The following is a 26,146-nucleotide window of genomic DNA, read 5'->3' on the forward strand; positions in this document are numbered from 1 at the left end:
AATTATGGCAAATTAGCAGCTGCAGAAACAGTAAAACCTCACTTAGTAAGCATATGTGCTATTTGGAATAGTATTTGAATCAGTTGGGACGTTTGTTTGCAGGTAACCAGAAAACTTAACTTCCGACATTAAAAGGAAAGCAAATTTATTTTATAGGTTCCGTATTCCACAATGGGTCCTTGCTATTTTCCTATTCCTTTCTCCTTTTCCTCTTTCCATCTTCAGACACAGCTTTTTCTTCAAAATTCTACATATCATCAGGTCTCACCATGTCTGTATCTTTTGACTTAATTCGCTTACATGAGCATGACGAAAATGGCTGCTAGCTGGTAGACCAAGACCCAAGGTCCAAAAACAACAACAACAACAACAAAAAAAAAAAAAAAAAAAAAAAAAAAAAAAAAGAAAGAAAGAAAGAAAAAAAAAGGAGGGGGAGAATTTTTGTTTTGTTTTACTTTATTTTCTTCTGACAGGCTTTTACACACAATGTCCAGGATCCATTCTGATTGAAACATTTTAATGGTAATGTTTCAACTGATATGAATCAATGTGGTCAGAGTGATCACACTGCACTGTTTGGACAGGCGTGTGTCACACAGTGACTATGGAGTGTTGTGCTCTTTGACCCAAGGTGGGGTCACACATCCCAAACTTAGAGTTATAGATAGTAAATAAAATACATGTACCCTAAGTGGGCAAGATGTAGTTCCTAAAAGACATTTCAAGCACTCTTACTAGTAGAAAATGGAATGCTTATTGGATGAGCAAAATCAGCATATGTTCACTTTAATAAGATATGGAGGTAATTGACCAGAAACCAAATTTCACAACTATTTCCATAATTAGAAAAAAAAGGATATGCATGATATATATTAACAGAATGCAAAATTACCTAAGTGTGAAGTTAACATATTTATTGTATGTTAAATTATATGTTGAGATAGATTTTATTAATGTTTCCTAAATAATCAATTTTATTCCTGTTGTGCCCTTCTCTGAATCAGAAAAATATATGCTTGCCCTAGAGACCTCAGGATTGACTTGGCTTGGCCAATGAAATGGGAATATAAGTGCCATATGTCACTTCTTGGCAGAAGCTTTAAAGCCATTGTGTGATTTCCCATGTCTTTTTTCACTCATTCACAGTGACTTTGAATGTACTCAGAGGTTGGGGAATGAAATAAAGATTCAGTGGAGCTGGGTGAGGCTAATATGGATAGACATGTTGATTGAGTAAAAAAATAAATATTTTTGATATAAGTTACTAAGAGTTTGAGGTTATTTGTTGTCATATAACTACAAATCCTTATTGATAGGATCTTTTTATCTTAAAATAATGCTTATCAGGAACTCTTATGGTCAAAATAATTAAAAAGGTAAAGTTATTAACTTACCAAAGACTATTTAAGGTATTCTTCTACCTTAATTTTGGAGGATGGCAAATTAGCACAATTTAACTGTAGATCATCTGAAAACAAAGAAACAAAAACAAGAAAATAAACATCACCTGTGTCCCCCACTATCAAATTATCTGAGAATGCTATTGTGGAGAATATCTTTTGAAGACAGGTTGTATTATTCTGAAACCAAAAATAATACCACGTTTCTTTCTTTGCATACACACATTTGTATTATGCAGCCTTGCACCCTGCTTGACTATAGAAGATTATTTTATTCCTTTAACCTTGAGAGATGTCAAAGAATGCTTATGCTTAGATATTCTACAAATTAGTCCTTGCCATGCACTCGATTCCTTCCCTCCTTAAATCATTAATCTAGCCCACTCAACTAGCTGCTGCTCCCCTGTGATTTTTATATCAAGCATGAATACAGGCCTATCCCCTAATACTTTATTACACAGCAAACACAAGACTATTTCGCTTGAAGAAACAAAGTTCCTGAAGGCTTTGAGTATAAAAGAGAAACTTTAAACAAAGACAACTTAAAGGTTTCTTTTTTTAATGTATATTTATTTTTGAAAGAGAGACAGACAGACAGATTGTAAGCAGGGGAGGTGCAGAGAGAGTGGAAGACACAGAATCTGAAGCAGGCTCCAGGCTCTGAGCTGTCAGCACAGAGCCTGATGCGGGGCTCAGACTCACGAACCCTGGAACCATGACCTGAGCCAAAGTCAGACGTTCAAACTGAGCTACCCAGGCGCCCCTAAACAACGACAATTTAAAGCATTCCACTGATCAAAGAATTTATTATCAAAGAATTTTAACACCTGTTGCTCTTCATTCAACAGTGGCTTTAATTTTGCATAACTAAATACCCAAATATAAACAATTTTCTATATGCTGGACCCCAAGAGGTTCTTTTCTAAAGAATCAATAAGAATAACAACAAATAAAGAATCAATAAGAGCAAAACTATGTATTCCCAAGCTTAATATTTATTTTTTTTATACTTTTATGGAATACGTTTTTACAATGTATCTAAGAATCTGGTCTTATTCAGAATATTTTCTGACAAAAAAAAATCTCAGGCGTGAAATACATATACAATTTTTTCTCTATGGCTTATTCTGCATTTAAACATTTATGTCCCCACTGATAATAGAAAACACAAATGAGTCAGTTCTATAGGGACTTGATCAATTCAGTATTTTCTAAGTCATTTCATGTTTAATTGAATTCAATTCCAGATTTCCGCATACTATCTTATCTTCCCAAGATGGCATGCACATTAGAGCTATGTGAATTCCATACATCAGTGGCGAAGGAGTGTCTGATCCAAAACCATCCTTGGTTTTCTCATCATCCTTGGTCATTGAGCCATGAACTCTTCCTTTTCCTTATCTTGTTACATTTGTTACTTTTCACCCTACTAGAAACATTCAGATGCTCCCTCATACTTTTCTCTGCAAAGAGAAGACTCTGTGATCACCTTGGCACAACAAACTTCGTACAGATGTTTGTAGTTCCCCTAAGCTTCAACAGGAAATAAAGCAAAGCAGTCCACTTGACCTAAAATCCTTTCTTGTATCCAGGGCTCCTACTGCACGTGCTTTCTCCTGCATCAGTGCTTGGTACCTTTACAAGGACTGAGAATAAACCAATGTTTCTTCTGTTGCTCTCTTTAGGGATCTGCTTCATCTGCCTAGCTAACATTTATATAATCAAGGAGGGTTAAGTACTATAGTCTCCCATCTGTTCTCTTACCAATGTACTGATATGGCTTAGCTGGCTCTGCATCTTCCACAGCTTAGACCTTAAACTCAAAATGTTTTTTCTTGGTGATACACATGCTGAAGTATCTATAATAAAGTATGTTGGTGTTTGCAAATTACCTGCAAAAGCATCCAGAAGCAAAATGAATAGTTACATATAAATGGATAAATATGTGATAAAGCAAATATATTGAAATATTAGTGGTAAAATCTAGGAGTAGATGCAGGTGTTCCCAATAAACTTTTCAACATTTCTTTAAAAAAAATTTTTTTTAATGTTTATTCATTTTTGAGAGAGAGATAGAGTGCAAGTGGGGGAGGGACAGAGACAGAGAAGGAGACACAGAATCTGAAGCAGGTTCAAACCCATGACCTATGAGATAATTACCTGAGCTGAAGTCGAACGCTTAACTGACTGAGCCACCCGGGTGTCCCTCAACATTTCTATATGTATGAGATTTTTAATGAAAAATTGGGGAAATTTCTCAGAATCATCATGAGTTTCAAGAGTCCATTTCGTATGTAAAACACAAAGAAATCAGATCTTTGATGTCTGAGTTCTGAGTATTTCCTCTCCTGAGGAAATACGTGCTTTTGACTTCATAGATAAAAGTCACAATGTTCTAAGAAAATGTGTGAAAGGTAATAGAATAGAATCTTGTTTAATATTCTAAAATTGTGGGACACCTGGGTGGCTCAGTGGATTAAGCATCAGACTCTTGATTTCAGCTTAGGTCATGATCTTGCGGTTCCTGGTTTCTAGCCCTGAGTTGGGCTCTGCAGTGACAGTTTGGAGCCTGCTTGGGATTCTCTCTCTCTCTCTCTCTCTCTCTCTCTCTCTCTCTCTCTCTCTCCCCTCCCTCCCTTTGTCTCCCCCCCACACACTCTCTGCCCCTACCTGGCTCTCATACTCTCTCTTTCTCGAAATAAATACATAAACTTTATCAAAAATATTCTAAAATTGCATTGATATATATAGGAATTTATTTATGCATATATCCTATAGATTACACCATTTTTTAAAATACAAGCAAACTACAGTATGGGCAGCTTAGAGTCTTGTTTTTTTTTTTACTTTTCCACCAAGCTCTACATCATGGAAATCTGTCAGTTTTTTTTAAATTAATTACAGTATATGGTATTTCTTTGCTATAGAACATTTTGTGGTTAGAATATTTCAAAATTAATTTTGATACCTCTGATTTTTATGTGTAATTTATTTCCAAATTTCTTCCATAAATAATTAATAATAATAATTATTATAATAATAAAAGACAAGATAAAAAATAATAAAATGGTATTTATGAGAATACCCTCAAATTATTTAAGGGTAGAATCCTAAGGAGTGGTATCATTGAATGAAATAATATGGATATGTTTCAGATTTTTGTTATGAACTACAATACTTCTCTCTAAACGATTGCATACATACCCTCCCATAAAAGATCCACATATCCATTTTGGCACATTTCTTCAACATCATAAATGACATATTTTCCTCTTTGTCAAATTCATAGGCAAATTACTCTTGAAAAATTAATTTCTTTGATTTTTAGCAAAGTTAAACTATGTCTACATATATATTTGTGTATATAGTTTGCAAATTTTCTATTCATGTCCTTTGTCAGTTTTAAAAAAGCAATTTATACACTATTTTATAGATTTTAATCCTCTATAATATATTACAAATATACTTTCTGAATTAGTTATTTTACTTTTAATTATGTTTGTGTTATTTTAAGGACTGTAGAATCTGTTAACTTATAAGTATAAAAGTCTTTCCCATTTACATTTATGTTTTTTTCTTAGCATTTATGCTCACCAAGATTTTTGCATGATTGACTCAACTAAATATTTAAGTATAATATCTAGTTCTTTTATAGCTTCATGTAATATATAAATATTAATATATATTTATACTAATTATATACTATTATACTAATGACATCTATCTATCTATCTATCTATCTATCTATCTATCTATCTATCCATCTATCTATCCATCTATCCATCCCTCAAATATAGTTAACCAATTATCATAATTACTTTGATAAAACCCTTATTACTACTCTACTGCACAAACCCATTTTGAAATAATTCTCCCTTACCTCTTTTACCTGATCACATATTAGACATTTAGATTTACTTCAGATACCCCTTGGAAGTTATTATTGATCTGTTAACATTGTAATGTGCATACAATGGACATCTCCTCTGATGTAATTCCATAGTATTTTGACATAATTCCTATTAGAAAACAGATAGCAGAGTGTACTATCTCCTGATAGTATGCTATCAGTATACTATTCATTATGTATAAATGAATATTTAACTGAATATTTAAAAACTGTAGATTTATATTTTCAATGATGTTTTGGAAATCGAGGATTAGGATTCTGGAAGGAGTGCTACCTTTTTTATGTTATTCCTCTCTTAAATCAGAACTACATAAACTTATCAGTCAGAATTTATTTCTTATTCACACTACATATCTATTTTATAACAGGAGGAGGTTCTTTTCCATGTTATTTTTACACAAGGACCCAGAGTGAAAGAAACATTTAAAATTATCTAAATTATCATCAGTAAGGCGCAGCAGGGTGAACACAGAGAGGATTGGAAACATAGAGTCACATGTTGGCTTTTCTTAGCTTGTGCCTGGATTCCATGCATCAATTTCATTCATACTTTACTGGTGAAAACAAACAACATGGCTTCATTTAACATCAAAAGAGAGAGGATATGCAACCTTATCATGATGGCCAAAGATTGGAGTCACTAATATTCATGAACATCTCCATAACCATAACCTTATATAATAGTTAATATAGGAGGGAGGAAAGGGAAACTATGTGAGGTGAAGATGAAGAATTACTACGTTGCTGGAACCCAGATCAATGTTTGAACTCAGATATTAAAATTAAATGGACTTAAACAAGTTAGACAAGTGTGTAGCCATGAAAGTCACAAATATATTTATTTTAAAAAGGAGGTACCAGGGGCGCCTGGTGGCTCATTTGGTTGAGCGTCTGACTTTGGCTCAGGTCATGATCTCACAGTTTGCGAGTTCAAGCCCCACATCGGGCTCTGTGCTGACAGCCCACAGTCTGGAACCTGCTTCAGATTCTGTGTCTCCCTCTCTCTCTACCCCTCCCCTGCTCACACTCTGTCTCTCAACAATAAAAGTTAGAAAAAAAATTAAAAAGGAAGTACCAAATATAGATGATATGTGAGTACTTTATATAAACTTGAGGACTGTCTGGCTTTTTTTAAGCTTTAAAGTATATAATTATATAGCTTTGAAATACCTCTACACATTTCATATATATTATATGAAAGAAGCATAAATTGTTAACAAAAATTTAACAAGTATAGCACAAAAAAGGAAAGATTACAGAAAAGTCTTCATCAAAATGTTACCACATGTAATCCAGCAACATAGATTAAGAAAAGAATAATAGAACTTGATTAAGCTAGGTATATCAAGGAATGCATGGTTTATAAACAGTTAAATTTAATATTTAAAGAGAGTATCCTTTCCTTATTCAAGAATTTCACCCTAATACGCTGTTGACAATAGGTGTTACATACACATCTAAATGGAGCTAAGTTGCTGTTATCATCCTATTGGGTTTACTAAGAGGTAGTCAAGTTGGTCCTTCAACCATTTCTCCTGCTATGTCCCAGTTAATTTATTTGCCAAAGGTTATATAGTAAGTAGAAGGCAGGAGATTTTGATCCAATTCTAGTCAACATTAATACTGATATTAATACTCATGTCACATAACACTAGCTAATGGTGTTTTCCATAAGGAAAATGTTTCAGATAAATGCCTTAATTCAAAGTAAATAGGGGTGTCTGGGTGGCTCAGCCGGTTAAGCATCCAACTCTTGATTTAGGCTCAGGTCATGATCTCAGAGTTTGTGAGTTTGAGCCCCATTTAAGGTCTGCACTGACAGTGCAGAGCATGCTTGGAATTTTTTTTCTCTTTCTCTCTGCCCCTCCTCTGCGCTCACACACACACACACACACACACACACTCTCTCTCTCTCTCTCTCTCTCTCTCTCTCTCAAATATAAATATATAAGCTTAAAAAATAAAAAAATATTTTATTAAAATCATTAGTTTTTTTATAAATGTCCTTGACAAATATTTTAAAATTAAATAATAAAAGATACAATTCATAAAATTAATAAGACTATCCAAATACAATTATAAGTAGATTTATGAAATACTCATATGGAGGGGGAAAAATTTTTAGAGACATCAGGTAAGAAACATTTAAAAATAGTTTCCCCCTTATGTCTTGCATAGCCAATTCTTAAGGGTGTGACCTTTCTTGTGTCCTCTATCACTTGATAGGTGACTAGCAAGTTAAGCACATATGAGAAGACATTATGAAATTGATAGAATATTGTGTTCCTGAATTAGATGACATAATATTGTAAAGACGTTAATTTTCTATAAAACTCCATACAAATTTAAATTCATTCCATTTAAAACTTTGATAAAAAAATGGAACTTTACAAAATTATTCTGACATCATCTAGAAGAATGATAGCTAAGGAAAATTTTAAAAGAAAAATAATTGGAGGGAAATGATCTACCAGATACTAAAATGTTTTATATGCTACAGTAAATTAAGGCAGTATTTTACTGGCCCAAATATATTAAAGCAGAACTAGTATAACAAAGTGAAGAGTGATAAATCCACCTTGCTGTTTCTTTAATACATACTTATTGAGCTTCTAGGGAAACACTAAGCTCTGTGGATACACACTGGGAAAAAAGATTAGGTCCCTTCTGTAAGTACTATTGGTACATTTTTCTAATATATTTTGCTTTTTAGTATCTTGAGCATGTTCTATTTTTTTAACAACATGGATTCTTCTCGTTGGTCTCTTATGTTTATTGTCTTTTAAAATGTTTTTATTGACCTAACTTTGAATAAGGGGGTGTTATTTTCTGTTCTGTGGGTTACCTGAGAATATAGTGGATATATTCTCTCTGAGTACCCTCATACATGACTATCTACTCATAGCTAGTGAACATTCTTTTTAAATAATAAGAGGTATGGTCTATGTGTTTATCCACCTGTCTACTTTGGAAACTTCTGCAGTTGTTAGGAGAGACCCCAGGACCCTACTCCACACAAAGGTAAGTGCCATTTATTCTAAAGCAGTCACAGTACTCATCCTGACACATATCCTGCCAGTTTCACAAGTCTGGATTTAAAGTAGCATCCTGTATTCACTTCTGTAGATAGATATGTTACTTTGCTTAATTTTTTTCCTTTTATAAAAATAAATGGTATTAATGTAGAAAAAAACAGAATATTCTGATTCTGTTTATACCAAAAGACAGCTTTCAGACAACAGAGTTTTTATTTCTCCCCGTTTAATTAGATTTCTATGTCCCTATTGTAGAGAGGATGGAAATATTATACCACATTTTGACCCTTACATGTAACATGTACATTGTAACAATGTTAGGTATTTTAGAATCACAATTAATGTTTTATATTATAAGATCTTTCATTTGTGATATATATTAATGCACTTTCATACTGTAATAAGAATATGTGTACATACACACAATTTTTTTTACATTTATGATAGCACTGATATGTTTAAATGTTTCAAATTTGTCACATTATTTTGTCTTATATTTACTAGGTATATATTGTTATTTACTGTATTTCTCTATGAATTTTGTTTTCTTTGTTCTTCCCTGAACTCCGTTGTTTTTTAAGGAAGATTTTATTTTTTTTTCCCCCGTGGTTATCTTTGTATCAGTATCTTTTGTAATGCCTTTGTCCTTTCATCATCCAGAGGTTTTTTTTTTTTTTTTCCAATTGTTTATTCAAATTCTAATTAGTTAACATATAGTATAATATTGGTTTCAGGAGTAGAATTTAGTGATTCACCACTTAACATCTAATACTCAGTACTCAACACAAGTGCCCTCTTAAATACCCACCTAGATTTCTAATTGCTGTTTTGCCAGCTTTAAAAAACGGCTTTGAATCCTACTATCCCCAATGCAGCAATCAATACAGCTACTTCACTAGAATTTTTCTACTTTTTCTCCCGTGTTTAAGCTATATACTTTCTATTTTATTAGAGAACATAATGCTCACATGTCATTCTCTCTCTCCATACCCATCATGGTATTAATCCATGGTATAATCCAATTAAGTATGTAAAATACTCACAGTCAGTCTATGTGCCAGTTTCCTTGGTCATTTCTTAATGGAATAAAGTTTATATTCCAGTAGATTTCTCAAAAACAGCTAATTATTACGCTATTCCCTAAATTCTTACACATTTAAACTTTCCAGCAACATTATACTTGAAAGACAGTTTAGCTGGTATAAAACCCTTGACTCAAACATTCTTGAGTTTCTTTGAAAGGATGCTCCATTGTTGATGATTTCTCTATTGCTATCAAGAAGTTTCATGTCAAACTTATTCCTTCATTCATGATTTTCCTTTGTTCATTGTCAGTTCAAGGATCTTTTTTAGTTTTGCGCCTTAAAAATTTAATGATTCTATTAGAATATACTCAAAATTGACTGGTTTATTTTTATTTCCATGCAAATGACTAAGTCTTTACATATGGAGATGCAGATTTTCTTCTATTCCTAGAAGCTTTTTGGGATTATGGCTCATTGTTTCACTTTCCTCCTTCTCTTCCCCCACCTTCTCCCCCTCTCCCTCCTCTTCCTTTACTTCTTCTTCCTATAATGCAATAGTTGGGTCTTGGTCCACTTATTGATGGATCTTTATGACTGTTTCCATCATTTTTGTTTTTTCTCCTGGCCATTGTCCTCCTCTCCTCATTAGAGGAAATTTTAAATTAATTTTCAGTTTTTAGATAAATTCATCTTAATCTTTAAAAATTTTATTTCTGACATCTGTCAACTTTCATTTCTTTCATTCTGTTTGGATACTTTGTTTTTTCCTATTATCGTGTAGCTTTATGATCTTATGTATTTGCCTATATCCAATTGTGTAAGAATGTTTAGTTTACATAGAGTATTGTATTATGGTTTCTTTAGTTTGGTGGCATTTTTGAGGAATATTTTCAGTTGCAGAATTTATTTGCTTCTCTTGTTTCCTTTCTTTTCAAAATAGTTTTGTTACGTTTTCTTATTTTTTTAACGTTTATTCATTTTTTGAGAGACAGACAGAGACAGAGCACAAGCCGGGGAGGGGCAGAGAGAGAGAGAGAGAGAGAGAGAGAGACAGAATCCGAAGCAGGCTCCAGGCTCTGAGCTGTCCGCACAGACCCCGATGCAGGGCTTGAATCCATGAACCGTGAAATCATGACCTGAGCCCAAGTCAGAGGCTTAACCAATTGAGCCACCCCGGTGCCTCTAAAATAGATTTTTTTCTTTAAAAAAATTTTTTTATGTTTATTTATTTCTGAGACAGAGAGAGACAGAGCATGAGTGGGAGAGGGGCAGAGAGAGATGGAGACACAGAATCAGAAGCAGGCTCCAGGCCCTGAGCTGTCAGCACAGAACCCAATGCGGAGCTCCAACTCACAAACCCTGAGATCATGACCTGAGCCAAAGTTGGTCACTCAACCAACTGAGCGACCCAGGCGCCCCTAGATTTTTTCCTTTAGAAGTTACCTGCTATCTTTGTAAATGTTGAAAAATCTCCCTGTATCAGTATGAGCAGGTGTTTTGAAGCAGACAGCAGTAATGATTTTGGGTGGTTTACCAGGTTGTTTTTACTTCTTAGCAGACTTGTCTTTCTTCTCCTCCTCCTCCTCCTCCTCTTCTTCTTCTTCTTCTTCTTCCTCTTCCTCTTCCTCTTCCTCTTCTTCTTCTTCTTCTTCCTCTTCCTCTTCTTCTTTTTCTTCATTAACTAATGAATCATGAGATCATGCACCTGAACCAAAATCAAGAATCAGATGCTTAAACCAGGCGCCCCCTAGCAGACTTTTCTGTTGGTGTAGAGATGTGTAATTTCTTAAATAGATAATGTCTTTATTGAAGAGGAGGGGAGGGATTGGAGGTTCTTTTTGTGTAATGATACTGTTTCTGTTGAATCCACAGATTTCGTCACATCTTCTCTCCTTTTTTGTCAAGAGTAAGCCTCCAAGAGATAGTCTTTTTCAACTTGCTTCTGTCATCTCTAAATTTGTGCTTTCTCAAGGCTGCCACTTCTGCTCTCATGCTTTCAAGTTCATTCCTGTTCGGTTCCCCAGTGCAGGGGTGGAACGTGCCACTCAGGGCTTTATTACTCCATTTGTCTGAGGTTTTATTTATTCTAATTCTTTCATAGTTGATGATACAGTTTGCTGAAAACATAACCTCTTTTCCTACATGTCTTCTTTTATTCCTTCTCTTATGTAACTGAAATACCTAAATTGATTGTTGTAGAGTGGTAAATGAGATTTGTAAACTTTTGATTCTTTTCCATTTTAGATTTAATAATGCATGTATGTCTGCATCAGAGAGTATAGAGATAATTTTTCTTGAGGTAAAGACATTTGGTAGCATGCACAACTGGTTTCTTATTAATTTATGGTAGGTGCCATAGCCTCCCAAATAAGTAGGCTCACGTTATTGTTTTAGCCTAACATTGTTTACTTTTATGTTTTCTTCTACTAATTTAGAGATGTATAACCTATTGTGGGTAATTTTTAAAATTTTTTATTGTTTATTTATTTTTGAAGGACAGACAGAGCATGAGCGAGGAGGGGCAGAGAGAGAGGGAGACTCAGAAACTGAAACAGGCTCCAGGCTCTGAGCTGTCAGCACAGAGCCCGACATGGGGCTTGAACTAACAAACTGTGAGATCAGGACCTGAGTGGGGGTCAGATGCTTAACCAACTGAGCCACCCAGGTGCCCCTATTGTGAGTAATTTAATACATAAAATATAATAACTTTGGATAGTAAAAAATAAATCACAAGGTTCTTCCAGATTCCAAAATCTTCTGTTTTAAACAATGATTTCTGCATGGATAATTAAACTCATGAAGAATTGGCATATGATAGTTAATTTCAGGGTGACTTGCTTATTATTCAAACATCTCTGCTTTTTTGTCAATGTCATTCAAAGTGAATAAATCCCAGCATTGCCACTCAGTTGTACACCAACATGCACTGCTATAAAATATGAAGTTAATGTGAGCATAGTTGAACAAGCTCTAATGGCAGCTACTGCATACAAGTATTTATGGTTTATCGCTTTCTATTTGTCTTCATTTCACTAATTTACTTAGCAACACTAAATTCTCAACTAAAATTTAGTAACTTCGAACATGAATTTCCTTAGGCAAATACAAGGGTAATGGATAAAGTAAAATATGTTGGATAATTGGGAACAACTTACCACCTTTTACCTAAAATAATGGGGCATAATTGAAATGCTAATGAAACTGATGACAGCTGCTATCTTCTCATACCTTTGCCACTGTGTATCTATGCTTTCATTTTGCTTTCCTTATTGTCTTTTTTTTTTTTTTTGGTAAATATTTGCATTGTATCTATGGTGTACATTACATTATATTCATTGCTGTAACACATCTTGATCATCTCCACTCTTAAAATATTTTTCTTTACCTGATTACCTGAATTCAATTGCTCACAAGTTTGGGAGGTTTCATAGAAAGAAACATTTTTATAACACTCATTAACCTTTTTGATACTACATGGAAATGGGACAGATATTACATATAAATTAAAAGGTAACAGCTAGACAACGGATGCAATTAAAATTTAATATTGAATATTAGACCTCTAAATGGTAAATTTTGATGTGAACTACTTAGTTTTTCATCTTTTGGGGCTTGTTACATAGCATATCTTTATAGAAACTGGTATAGAAGTGTGTGAAAAGACAAGGCTACCTTTAAAACATTTCATTCTTCCTAAAATTTTATTCTCAGAAGCTTTGAGAGGTGGTCAGGCAAAACAAAACAAAACACTATAGATCCATGTCCTTCTGAAGAATACAGTAAAGCATTTGATGATAGAGTAAGTCATAAATGCTAAAATAGCAGCAAGATTTTCAACTATATGTGTAATATTTCTTCCAGTGGGATTATCTTTCTAGTCTAGAGCTTCACACTTTCCTTTTTCCTATTTTCTTGGGAAGACTCAGATTTTTTTTTAGTTATATGATTTTGGTAAGTGCATTTAAAGTAACAGAAGGATTATGAACATAGAGTATCTCAGGCACTTCTTCAAAAGTAATTCATCAGCATATACCGAATAGGTTGGTGCAGGAAATATGTGGTCCTAATTTACAAAGAAATACTATGAAACAGACATACAAACATTTAGAGGGATGGTATAACACAGTGGTTTAGAGGGGACTTTTAAATCAAACTTCATATGTTCAAATCCTGGATCTACCACTTATATCTTTTTTACTAAGCAGTTGACCTTATATTTTGTGCCTGAGTTTCCTCACTGAGAAAATAAGCATACTGTCTACCTAATAAAAACTGAGGATTAAACCATTTAGTTTATGGAAGGAAATGTGCTGTGTTTATTGTCATAAAATGAGTCATCTTCAATGAGTAATTGAGATTATTACTTAGAACAGTGGGTCTCAAACTGTGGCCCATTTAGCTCCCAGGGTCATCAATGTACTTTGACGGGATCAGCATGTTAATACCATTGTCATTATCATACTGAATGGTATTTTTATTTTTCAGTATTTTAATATTTTCATTGATGGTGAAAAGGCAATAGCAGACAAACATTTTGGTCTCTTAGTCCAAATAAAGGCAAGGGCACAAAACTAGTAGTCATTCATACTTCTTTACCATACACACTAAGAAGAAAGAAAATCAGTTTCACTTAAGAATGCATTGATGAAGCAGTACATTTATTAATGATGTTAAACTGTGACCATCGGGTATATGTATTTTGAAATGGAAATGTACATAAAGTACTTCTGTTGTATATTAAAGTAGGATGATTGATTTGACAAAAAGTATTTTGTGCAGTTGTTTGAGTTGCATGCTAAACTAGCTGTGTTATTCTGTTGAAATACAATATTCATAAGAATGGCTATCAGACCAATTGTATTATTCAAAATTGGGTATTTGAAAAGTTTTTGAAAGTAAACAAAGTTTGTCACTTCAAGGGAAAATCCTGGCAGTATTTGTTGCCAGTGATAAAGTTTGAGCCTTCAAGTGAAAATTAAAATTTTCTATGTATCTAGCACCTTGAGTTTGAGAACTGTCTAATATGTAAATGCCTTTTTAATGAGCTTGCTAGTGATACCACCATATGGTATTTTTGGTATTCTATAGCAAAATATGTCAGCATTTAGAAGATATGAATAACTCAATGAACAGTATTTTCAAAATCACTGGTGATTAATGCTACAAAATCATATACTAAATGAGTCATTCCAAATGCCGGATAGGCCGATGGATTTTAATGTAACCTAACAACTGAACAACAACAACAAAAGTTTACTCATAATCCACATTGCAACTAGGTTTTAAGAAGCTAGCAGTTGCCAAGTTGGGGTACAGCATCAAAAACAATATCCACCATTATCTAAAATACTTCTATTTCAAGTAACATGTCTGAGTTATTTTCTTCATATGCATCATCATCAACAACAACAACAAGAACAACAAAAGAGCACATGCTGTATAGATTGAATGAAGTTATGAAAACATAATTTTCCTTTATTAAGCCAGACATTTTGTTTGTTTGTTTTGTCTGAATATGTTTTTTTTAAATATAAATTTTAGTTAACATACAGTGCAGTATTGGTTTCAGGGGTAGAATTCAGTGATTCATCACTTACATACAACACCCATTGCTCATCACAAGTGTACTCATTAACACCCATCTAACCCATATTCTCACTCACCTCCCTCCATCAACCTTCAGTTTGTTTTCTATTGTTAACAGTCTCTTGTGGTTTGTTTCCCTCTCTTCTATTTTCCCCCTTGCCCATATGTTCATCTGTTCTGTTTCTTAAATTCCACATATGAGTAAAATCATATGGTATTTGTCTTTCTCTGTTTGACTTCTTTTGCTTAGCATAATACGTTCTAACCCCATCCACATCGTTGCAAATGGCAAGATTTCATTCTTTTTGATGGCTGAGTAACATTCCATTGTATATAGATACCACATCTTTATCCATTCAGTCAATGGACATTTGGGTTGCTTCTATAATTTGACTATTGTTGATAATGCTGATATAAACACTGGAGTGCATGTACCCTTTCAAATCTGTATTTCTGTATCCTTTGGGTTATTACCTAATAGTGCAATTGTTGGATCATAGGGTAGTTCTATTGTTTTTTTTGCAGAACCTCCATACTGTTCTTGAGTGGCTGCACCAGTTTGCATTCCCACCAATAGTGCAATGGTGTTCCCCTTTCACCAACACCTTTTGTTTCTGGTATTTTTTTTTTTTTAATTTTTTTTTTTTCAACGTTTTTAATTTATTTTTGGGACAGAGACAGAGCATGAACGGGGGAGGGGCAGAGAGAGAGGGAGACACAGAATCGGAAACAGGCTCCAGGCTCCGAGCCATCGGCCCAGAGCCCGACGCGGGGCTCGAACTCACGGACCGCGAGATCGTGACCTGGCTGAAGTCGGACGCTTAACCGACTGCGCCACCCAGGCGCCCCTGTTTCTGGTATTTTTAATTTTTGTCATTTTGACAGGTGTGAGGTGATATCTCATCATGGTTTTGATTTGTATTTCCCTGATGACGAGTGATGTTGAGCATCTTTTAATGTGTCTGTAAGCCATCTAGATGTCTTCTTTGGAAAAGTGTCTGTTCATGTCTTCTTAAGCCAGACATTCAAAAGTTTGCAAATAAGGAAAATAATGCCACTCTTAAAAAATGTTTTGCTTTCAAAAATGTAGTTTTTTTAATGTCATTTTTACCAACATGATACATGTATTACTGTTATTTTCATATAAATTAATAAATTAAACACAGTCTTTATCTTTAATATATAAATATCAGTAGATATAGCCGATGATGTACTGGAGTTGGCTCATACTGACACATGAGAGCCAATTGCTTAATATTCCAAAATTTTAAGAGGTAGTTCTTAAACTATTGGCATCTAGAAATCTGAGATGATACAAAGATTTACTCCAGACAAATCACAGAGGTTAGAAAGTGGGACTTTTTTCGGATATCTGGCTTACCAGCCACCACTGACATAACCCACATACCACATAGACAAAAGCTCTTTGGATTCCTTGGCAATTTTTCAGAGCATAAATATTCTTGAGATTAGAAAGCTTGAGACTGACTTCAAATTTAATATGATATATTATATTTACAATTAATCCCAATTTCTAAAATTAAATATAATTCAAAATCTTTGATAAGTAAAGATTATTTTAATTATGGACAGTGATGGGAAAGAGACTAATATTTGTTGAACACCTAATATGAACCAAGACATTGTGTGATATGATTTTCCATATTGTAATTTGGATATGAAGTAACTGTAGCTATAATAAACTATGTGAAAAACATCAGTGACTCAGATATAAAGTGTAAACTTCTGGTAGGCTTCTTTTGTGGCATTACAATTTAAGGGGATCTAAAAGATGAGAACAATACTTAAGTGGGGTGGGAGTAGAGGTAGTCAAATGTACCCAGAAATTAATGACTGATTTTGATCTTTTATGGTATCACTTTAAATCCAGCTCATCATTCTTCTTTTGGATTATTGAAATAACTTTTTAATTGGTCTCTCTGGTTCATTTGTGCCATCTCAACATATTTTTAACAAAAGTAGGTACAAAAAATTGTTTAATGTTATTTAGATTGTGTAATCTTCTGATAAAATTTTTATAATAGTACCACATCTCATTAAGAATCAGTCAGAGTCTTGGTAGTAACCTACCACCCCACAATATGGATCTGGGGTAACTACTTTTGTTACTATTCTTCCACTTGCTTCTCATCCAGCCATGCATAATCTCATGCTGTTATTTGAAGAAACCAAACATGACACTGTATTAAGGCCCTGGAACACATTGTTATTTCTACCTTGAACTTCCTTCACATAGATAGCCACATGGCCTTTATAATATCTCATATGCCTTTACTCACATCTTTCTCTATTAGACTCTCCCTGATAACTGTATTTGAATTGTAACCTTCTGGGGCTCCTGTGTGGCTCAGTTGGTTGGGCATCCAACTTTGGCTTAGGTCATGATCCCGTGGTTCATGAGTTCAAGCCCAGCATCGGGCTCTGTGCTGGCAGCTCAGAGCCTGGAGCCTGCTTCAGGTTCTGTGCCTCCCTCCCTCTCTGCCCCTTCCCTGCTCACACTCTGTCTCTCTCTCAAAAATAAATAAACATTAAAAAATAAAAAAAAAACAAATTGCAACCCTCCCTTGAGCCGTCTTGCTCCCCTTCCCTGTTTTATTTGTCGAATTTCATATCTTCTACCATAAAAATATTGCATACATTTTGTTTATAGACAAACACTGGAATGGATGCTCTTTTAAGGGGAATATTTTCCCTCATTTTAATTATTTCTATATCTTTAGCAACAATAAAAATGCCCAACATATAATTGGTGCTTATAAAATGTTTTTTGAATGAATGAACAAACAAGAACAGAAGACGAAACCTTAATCTAATACAGCATTTAGGGGACATACAATAATGCAAAGTCAATAGAACTTAAAAACATGTGTTTGCAGAGGGACAGGGAAGGGCAGAAACAGGGGATGAAGTAAGCAAGGTAAAATCATAAAAAGTTATTCATACCATGTATAACAAGGACAGTTTGAATCACATGAGTATGAAAAAACCAGAATTAAAAATTTTAACATAGAAATAAGGAAGAGAAAAGTAGAGGAAAAGAAAAATGAGAGGAGGAGACATAAGAACTAGGTCAGAGGAAGAGTAGAAGGCTTTATAAATAAACTTAGTTATAATGAGGGCATCAGTGGAAGCTGAAGACAGGAGATTGATATAATTGGTTTAATTTCAATTAGAGAAGACAGAAATGAGACTGAAAAGGAAACCCTTAGAAAATAGAAATGTTTGACAGAAAGGTCAAAGAATAGGAGCAGTGAATGGGGTGTTGATATTGTAGGGAAGTAGATATTGGAAGCAGTGGCTTACAGAGCTCATTTAGTTTGGCATCTAGGAAATCATGTATACCTTTGATAACAAAGTTTCATTAGTGTGGTCATGACAGATGCCTGATTTTCATGTGTGTTAAAATGAGAAACCTACAATACCCAAGGGGAATGGCCTGTTTAAGACTGCTCACAGGTTATTTCCCAAGATCTTAATTTTGATGAGATCTGGTTTCTTGTCAGTTGACTAATGGGTTTTTCTTATCTAGAAATCCTTTCGATATGTGGACAATAACAATAATTGAAGCCAGAATCTCCCAAGAATGTTTATTATGTTACATTAACCTCACCCAATGGGCAAACTAGTGGTAGCAGGCATTACTGGCATAAGTAAGGTAATAGTAAATGAAGTAGAGGCAGCAAGAAATTGACTTTATTGCAAGAGGTAGAATGGTTATGGGAAAAAATAGTGATACCTTGAGAGAGAGAGTGAATTTTTTAAAAGGCAAGTATGTTTTCAATTATATGTGTAGTACATAAGTGCATATATATGGATATGTATAACTGGTAATCTATTGATCAGATATTTTGTTCATAGAAGAGAGGACACAAGTATGGTATCTCCTTGGCAAATCCTTAAATGCAATTCTGTTACTTAAGAACTTCATTCAACTGTGAAAAAGTGGCATTATTTGCTACATATATTTCATCTACAATATCTCCTCACCATAAAGCTGGTTATAAGCATTAGAATTAGTGAGGGAAGTCAAGGACAACTTTATTGAACACATTTCACAAACAATCCATTAGATTGGCAAGAGAAGATGGTTCTCATTATGCCGTAAGATCACTTTGATATTACTTTAGTGCTGTGCTAATGAAAAATGGGACATGCAGCAGAAGCCTGCATTCCCAAATAAGAAAACCTAAGTACAGATGACCAATTGATTTTGAAACAGAAGTGAGCACTCCACCTGTTTGTTCATGCCCTGAATTTCACAATTTGTGATTCTCCCACCCTGCCCCTGGTGTATACTAGGCATGTGAAAATATAACAAAGTTAAATGTTTGACAACAGGCGGAAAAAGAGACAATAACCACTCTAATTCCAATATTAGTTTTGTCATTTGACACTCCTTCCAAACTTCCAAAATAGCTGTGAACTTTAAGGAATGACGTAAGCAAAGAGTTTATGGCAGCATTCATCTATATCATTAGTTAACTGCGTGGGAGGAAAAAAAATGGTTAAACGTATGTAGTTGTCTTTAATTCAAAATCCCAGTAATACTAAATTAAACATCATTTGTTATTCTTTTTTATTTTGTTATATGAGCTATAGTAAAGGTCAGTGAATCTAATCTGTATGAGAAGTGGATGTCACCAACAGAGTCCTTCTCATGGAAAAGTCTATATGATCCTGTACAATAACTGTTTCAACAGTGACTAGTGGTTACTACACACCAGTAGTTCCTCCTCCATTTTATTTTTTATAGGATAAGCCCCAGGGTCTTCGCCTAAACCTAGGAGAATGGGTAAAAATATACCAAAAGGGTACATATTGGAGACTTTACACTAACTTTTTCAAGTAAAATCTCAAAGCCAAGTTTGATTTAAATGAATACATGCCATAAATCTTGCAACTCGAAAATCATAAAGCAATTTATACTTGTTTAATGAAAAATTCCTGTGGTCATCTAGTATTTATTATACTGATTATAGGTTACCCGGAATAATTTATCTCAAATAAAGCCTACTAACAAATTTAACTAGAAGTGAAAAGATGTGAGAATATAAAATTAGAAAAATAAAGAAACTATTTTATTTCAATTTTTTCTTTTAAAACTATTGAACAATTCATGTGTAAAAGATTCACAAAATTGTGTGTTAATGACTTGGTACGATAAAAAATATAGCAAATAGTTTAAGGATTTTTCACTAATGGAGAAATAGAGCCAAAAGGATTTTATTTTCCTGTTAAGCTTTGTTGGTATAAGAAAAAAAAGCAAATAAATGCACAATCTTTGTGTTTCACCTCCATCCAAATTCACGGTTTCAGGCTTTAATCAGTGATGCTCAAAAATAACATCAAAGTAAAATAGAGATTGTTTTTGCATGATTTAGGGTGGAAATGTAAAGAAAAATAATATTAGTATCATTACTGAAATCTCTACTTATGTCAGTGAAGTGATATTTTGCATCCTTGTTATGGAGAAAAGATTAAAACATTTTAGAGTAGAGGTTAAAGAAGCTCTTTACAGATACATCATTTAGCACACAGATGTAACTTCCTTAAACAGTGATCTCGAAGAACAATCATTGTAAACAACGCAGACTTTTTCTTTCTGATCTGATTGTCTGCATCCTAGGAGTGTGACATTTTAATACACTGCACAAAGTTGACTAACAACTCAGGCTTCTTCCTTAGTGTGGCATTATCATCACCAAAGTCATTTAAAATGACTTTCAAAACTAAAATAGCTGAATTTATAGCCACAGAGTTTTCACACTTTTTAGCACACGACTAAAAAAAGCACTTTCCTGATCTTTGGAAGGCAAGTGTATAGATGTTAAAAAGGGAAAGAAATGATTAAGAGAAAAATCAAAGGTACTCTTTAAAATTAGTAACTTATTTATTTAACTATATATTCTATAATGTTATGCTAGATTAGTCTATAGTGAATATTAAGTTAAGTAGTTTGAACACATTCATTTATTCTCTGCCACATTCACATTAGACTTTAATGTGAATTATTCAAGCATTTGCAACACAACATGGATTTGTCAATCTCATGACAACCCTGAGATCATGACCTGAACTGAAAACAAGTCAGATGTTTAACCAACTGAGCCACCCAGGTGCCCCTCAGTATCTGCTCTTATGTTGTTGACACATTTATCATTTTTCATTCTATTACTACTTCTTATGTAGCTTTCAAACAATCTTTTCTCTTTTTATCAACTTTTTTTTGAGACAATGATAGATTCACAGAAATTGTTGCAAAGATAGTACAGAGGGGTTCCATGTAACTTTGCTCAGTCTCCCCAGTTATGATGTTTTATATAACTGCAGTATAATATAAAAACCAGGAAACTGTCACTGATACAATGTGTATATGTAGTTCAATGGCATTTTATCACATGTGTAGATGTATATGACCATCACACAGTCAAGATTCAGAAATATTTTATTACACCCGCTTCCCTAACCTCTGCAACCACTCATCTATTCTCTAGCTCTAAAATTTTGTCATTTTTAGAATGTTATAACCTTTTGATTTTGGCTTTTTTTTTCACTCAGCATAATGCTCTTAAGGTCCATCCAAACTGGTGTATTGATAGTTTCTTTTTATGGCTGCATGTAGTTGAGTTACATTTTTAGTTTTTAATCTACTTTGCCAATGTTTTTAACTGATTTTTTTAGTCTCATTTTTTGTTTCTTCTGTTTTTTTTTCTTGCCTTTCTATGGATTGACATTTTTAGAATTTCATTTTGAATTATCTATAGTGTGTTTTTAGTGTATCCTTTTGTAAAAGTTTTTAAATAATTGTTTTATGTGTTATATTACATGCTCATAACAGAAACAATCTACCTGTGTCCATTTATCAATTTGAGTGCAGTGTAGAAATCTTATGTCTTTTTGTCTTCCTTGACCTTTCCTCTTTATAATGCCCTAAATATTTCCTTTTCATAATTTACAACTACATAATACAACATTATAATTTTTGTTTTGACAAGAAAACATAACTTAGAAAACTCTAGAAGAGGAGGAAAATCTACTATACTTATCTGTATTTCTACTCTGTAAATGGTACTGTTTTCCTGACCTTGTAACATTTCTTTTTTTAAAAAATCATTTTCTTTGTTTGGGGAACTTCCTCTAGCAAGTATTTGATGGTCAGTCTGCTAGCAACAGATTCACTTTTCCTTTCATCTGAGGTTTTGATTTTCCCTTCACTCCTGAAATATATTTTTGCCGGTTATACGGTTCGGGATTGACAATTATCCTTCATGACTGGAAAAATATGTCACTTCTCATTGGCCTCCATGTTTTTGATGAAAATTTTACTGACACATAAATTATTTCTCTCTATAAGATGTCATTTCTCTTTCACTTTCAAGATACTTGTTTCTGTTTTTAGTTTTAGATTATGATGGGTCTTAATGTAAATTTCTTTGAGATTATTCTGTTTTGGGGTTCAATCAACTTCATGAGTCTGTAATTTTGTATATTTCATGATTTGAGGTTTGGTCATGATTTCCTTATATTTATTTTATAACCCCACCATCTTTTTCATTTCTTTCTGAACTATGATGACATAAATGCTAGATCTTCTGTTATAGTACCACTTTTCCCTGAAGCTCTGTTCATAATTTTTTCATTCTGTTTTCTCTCAGTTGTTCATATTATATAATTTCTATTGTGCACTATTCATGTTCACGGATTCTTCTTCCTTCAGAAGTTCAGCACATTTGTTGATTTTTTTTTTTTAATTTTTAGTTATTTTAGTTTTCTGGTACACAAAATGTATCCCATTACTGATAGATAGGGTTGAAGTCCAAGTTTCTTCCTTAAACTCATTACTGCTGATTGAGAGTCTCAACTTAGCTTCCGTTGATATCATCTTGGCTGAGAAGGGTAGGAGTGCCTTTCAATGCTCCCTTTGCTATTTCCATTGACACAGTGAGGGCTACTCTCCTTGATGAAAGCTCTGACTCACCATAGGCCTCTTCTGGTAACACCCAGCAAGTACTGTTACTTCCAGTTGAGAGTGGAGCTCCAGGATGCCCACATGGTATCCATGGACACTTAAAGTAGAAGAAGGTTTGTTGCCAAAAACCGGGGATAAGAGTCCCAGCTCCACACTTGTCCATCTCTGACATCACAGATGGTGTGTTTGTGTGTGTGTGTGTGTGTGTGTGTGTGTGTGCGCGCGCGCAAGAGAGATAAGCCTTTTACAATCTTGCAAGATATAAAGTGTAGGCTCTTTACTCAACCTTTGCTGACAGAACTGGTGGCATAGATTTTACTGAGAACTGTGGTGTTTGCCTGTAGTAGAATGATTATTGTCTAGAAGTTTTGTGTCTTGTCAAACCTGCTCTTGTTTTTCCTTTGGATAAACAGACCAGTCTTTTGGGGGACTTTCTTAGCTCACTGGAATTCCCAGGTTGCTGGTTTCCTTAATATCAAGGCCAGGATATATGAAGAAAACTGAAAACCCAGGGGACAAACCATTGTGTTGTTCCTCAGATCCCAAGGTCCGTAGCTGGTATGCTTTCTTCTTTTTAAGCTTTCAGAGTCTTAAGCTATCTCTTTTATGCATAATGCCCAGAGAGTTAGCTCTACTTAGTAGGACAAAAAGGGAAAAGTTCATCTACTCCATCTTTTCAGAGGTATAAGTTAATTCTTTACCTACAACATAGAATATTTTAAAAATGCAAAATAATACTGTAACAGCTCTGCAATATTTAAAATATGTTAATATAAATCAACACCTATCAATTTGCTACCCAATCCAAGAAGTACATAAGCCTATGCCCATTCCCCTGGCCCCAGGTTTAAAGTTGTTTGTTTGTTTTTTATTCATCAGTCCCTTCATTTTAATAGGCTTAGCAAGTTTTAACTATTTTATCCATTTGAAAATCCTATTTGTTCACATACAAGCATATAGGTCTTTCATCTAAGCTAATGGGGTCATCTCTACATCCTGTTCCACAATTTGCTTATTAAGATAACTATACTTTGATATCTTTGCAAGCTTTTCCTACAAAACATATATTCTTGAACAATAGTATTCTTGACAAAACATTTGAAACAGAGTTGGTATTAATGTATTATGCTTGGCTTTATTCAGTTTGGCAAACGTATTGCTTTTCTTCATTTGACTTTTGCTCATTCAACTTTTCTGTACATCCAGTATTCCTTTGAGGTACATACATAAGCTAGATAAAGAATTAGGATATGCTAGTTTTATCCACTGCTCCTCATTTTCTGGATAAGACATATGGATGTAGGCATAGTTTTAGCTTGTTTAATATTATTCACATGTTCATTTGCAGAACCATAAGTTGTATCCTGAAAGGGGTCATGACACCGAACTTACTCCAAATGTCACTTCTCATTTCAGCATCTCAAACTGTGGTATAAATTAAATAGTTTGGATTTCCCACCTGTCATACTTTTTAAAGTCAAAGTAGAAGAGCACATTCCAGTTAATGAGCACAAACTTTAACCAAGTTCAAGAAATTCACAGGCAATAATATGCTCAGCTGCTGCTTCTCCATAAACCTGTGAGTTCTTTGTCCCTTTAAGTAAAATCTACACTGGCAGGGTATTCAGAACAGATGTGTGCATCAGAAACTGATGTAAATGCATTATTAAGTGAAAGGACCCATGGATATTGATTGGCTTTGGATATGATTATAGTGTACTATCTCCAGTTCCTTCTAATAACAGATCATAGAACAACCCTTAATAACTTTAAGGGTTAGCTAAATTTATAATGAAAGTTTGTTATGAATGATATTTAGAATTTTGCTTAGGGATAACATACATTTATTGATTCTTATTTTCTCTTTTTAAACAGAAATCTAATTTGGAGAAAACCTTAATAAATCCAGTAGAAATACAATATTAATCAGAAAAAAGTCAGGTAACTTTTCCCATTCAAATCATTGTTCAAAAAATTTGACAAATTTATTTGAGAAATAGTAGTCACTGTGTCCGTAACATTTAAAGTGTTTTATAAATATTAACTAAGGTTATCTTCATAACAATCTTTTGAGGTAGACACTATTAGAATCCCTATATTATAGGTGAGGAAATTGAGGCACAGAGAGATTAAGTTATTGCCAAAGGACACACAGCTAGTTAGGGGTAGAACTAGGATACAAATCCAGACAATCTGCTTCCAGAGTCTTCATTCTTTACTATTAATATCTGTTGTCTCAATTATCCACCCCCCCAAATATTGAGGTGATGTTAAAATTAACAGCAAAAAATAAAATTAACTTTTTAAAGAATAAACAAGCAAAGTTCTTAAGCAGTAAATTTTTTGAGACTTGTATTTTTGTTCTCTCTATCTTTATGTATGATTTTTCTACTTCTGGTTAACACCAAATAACCAATTACCTTTCTGATCAGTACTTGCTGATCTATGTCATTATCTCTGTTAAAATCTACCTATAATCACCTTTTCTTAAGCCGTATTTCCTGAGTAGTTCCAGTCATTTCTTTATTAGGTGTTCTTTCTTGTCTCTTCCATACTTTTATCATGTACGTGTTGATTGACTTGACTCTTTAAGTGAATTTGTGTGAATGCCTGTATGTCAACTCAGCTGTTTAGTTAAGAGTGTTGGAGGGCAGGCACTGAGTGTAAGGACCCAGGGAAGGGGTGTGCTCCACAGTCTAATTTAACAATAGCTGGGATGTGGTAACAGAGAGAAAAGGAAAGTGGTGCTCATTTTACTGCTCTAGGCTTATCTCAGAATTTTTCTTTTCCTCCAGTCAGCAGAAATACAACTTTTCTGTCATCTGCCTACAGAAAAACTTTTCAGTTTTCTGGTCAGAGTATAAAATCACAGCAATGTGCCTTGAGAATTCTATGTGTATAAAAGTGGTTCTTGTTAGGTACCAGTAAATGGACTCAGTTGATTCATAGCCACACTTCATATTAATCAATCAATTGCAAGTAGCCAATGGTCAAACAAAATCTTAGAATAGCGTAACAAATGTGTTATATTGTAACACTGATATTTTTACAAATTTAGACAAAAGTCTGATAAATACGTATAAAAAAGATAAATGAGGGGTTCAGTTGGTTAAACATCTGACTCTTGATTTTGGCTCAGGTCTCGTGATATGCAGGTTCAAGCCCAGCATCAGGCTCTGTGTTGACAGCGCAGAGTCTGC

The 26,146-nt window shown here is 33.9% G+C and overlaps 1 pseudogene; it reads right to left on the reverse strand.

The window, feature by feature from the left end:
• Positions 1 to 26,146, reverse strand: part of LOC131513122 (mitochondrial calcium uniporter regulator 1-like) — a 155,830-nt pseudogene that overhangs the window by 59,834 nt on the left and 69,850 nt on the right.

Source organism: Neofelis nebulosa, chromosome 5 (genome assembly GCF_028018385.1).
Source record: "Neofelis nebulosa isolate mNeoNeb1 chromosome 5, mNeoNeb1.pri, whole genome shotgun sequence".
NCBI lineage: Eukaryota > Metazoa > Chordata > Mammalia > Carnivora > Felidae > Neofelis > Neofelis nebulosa.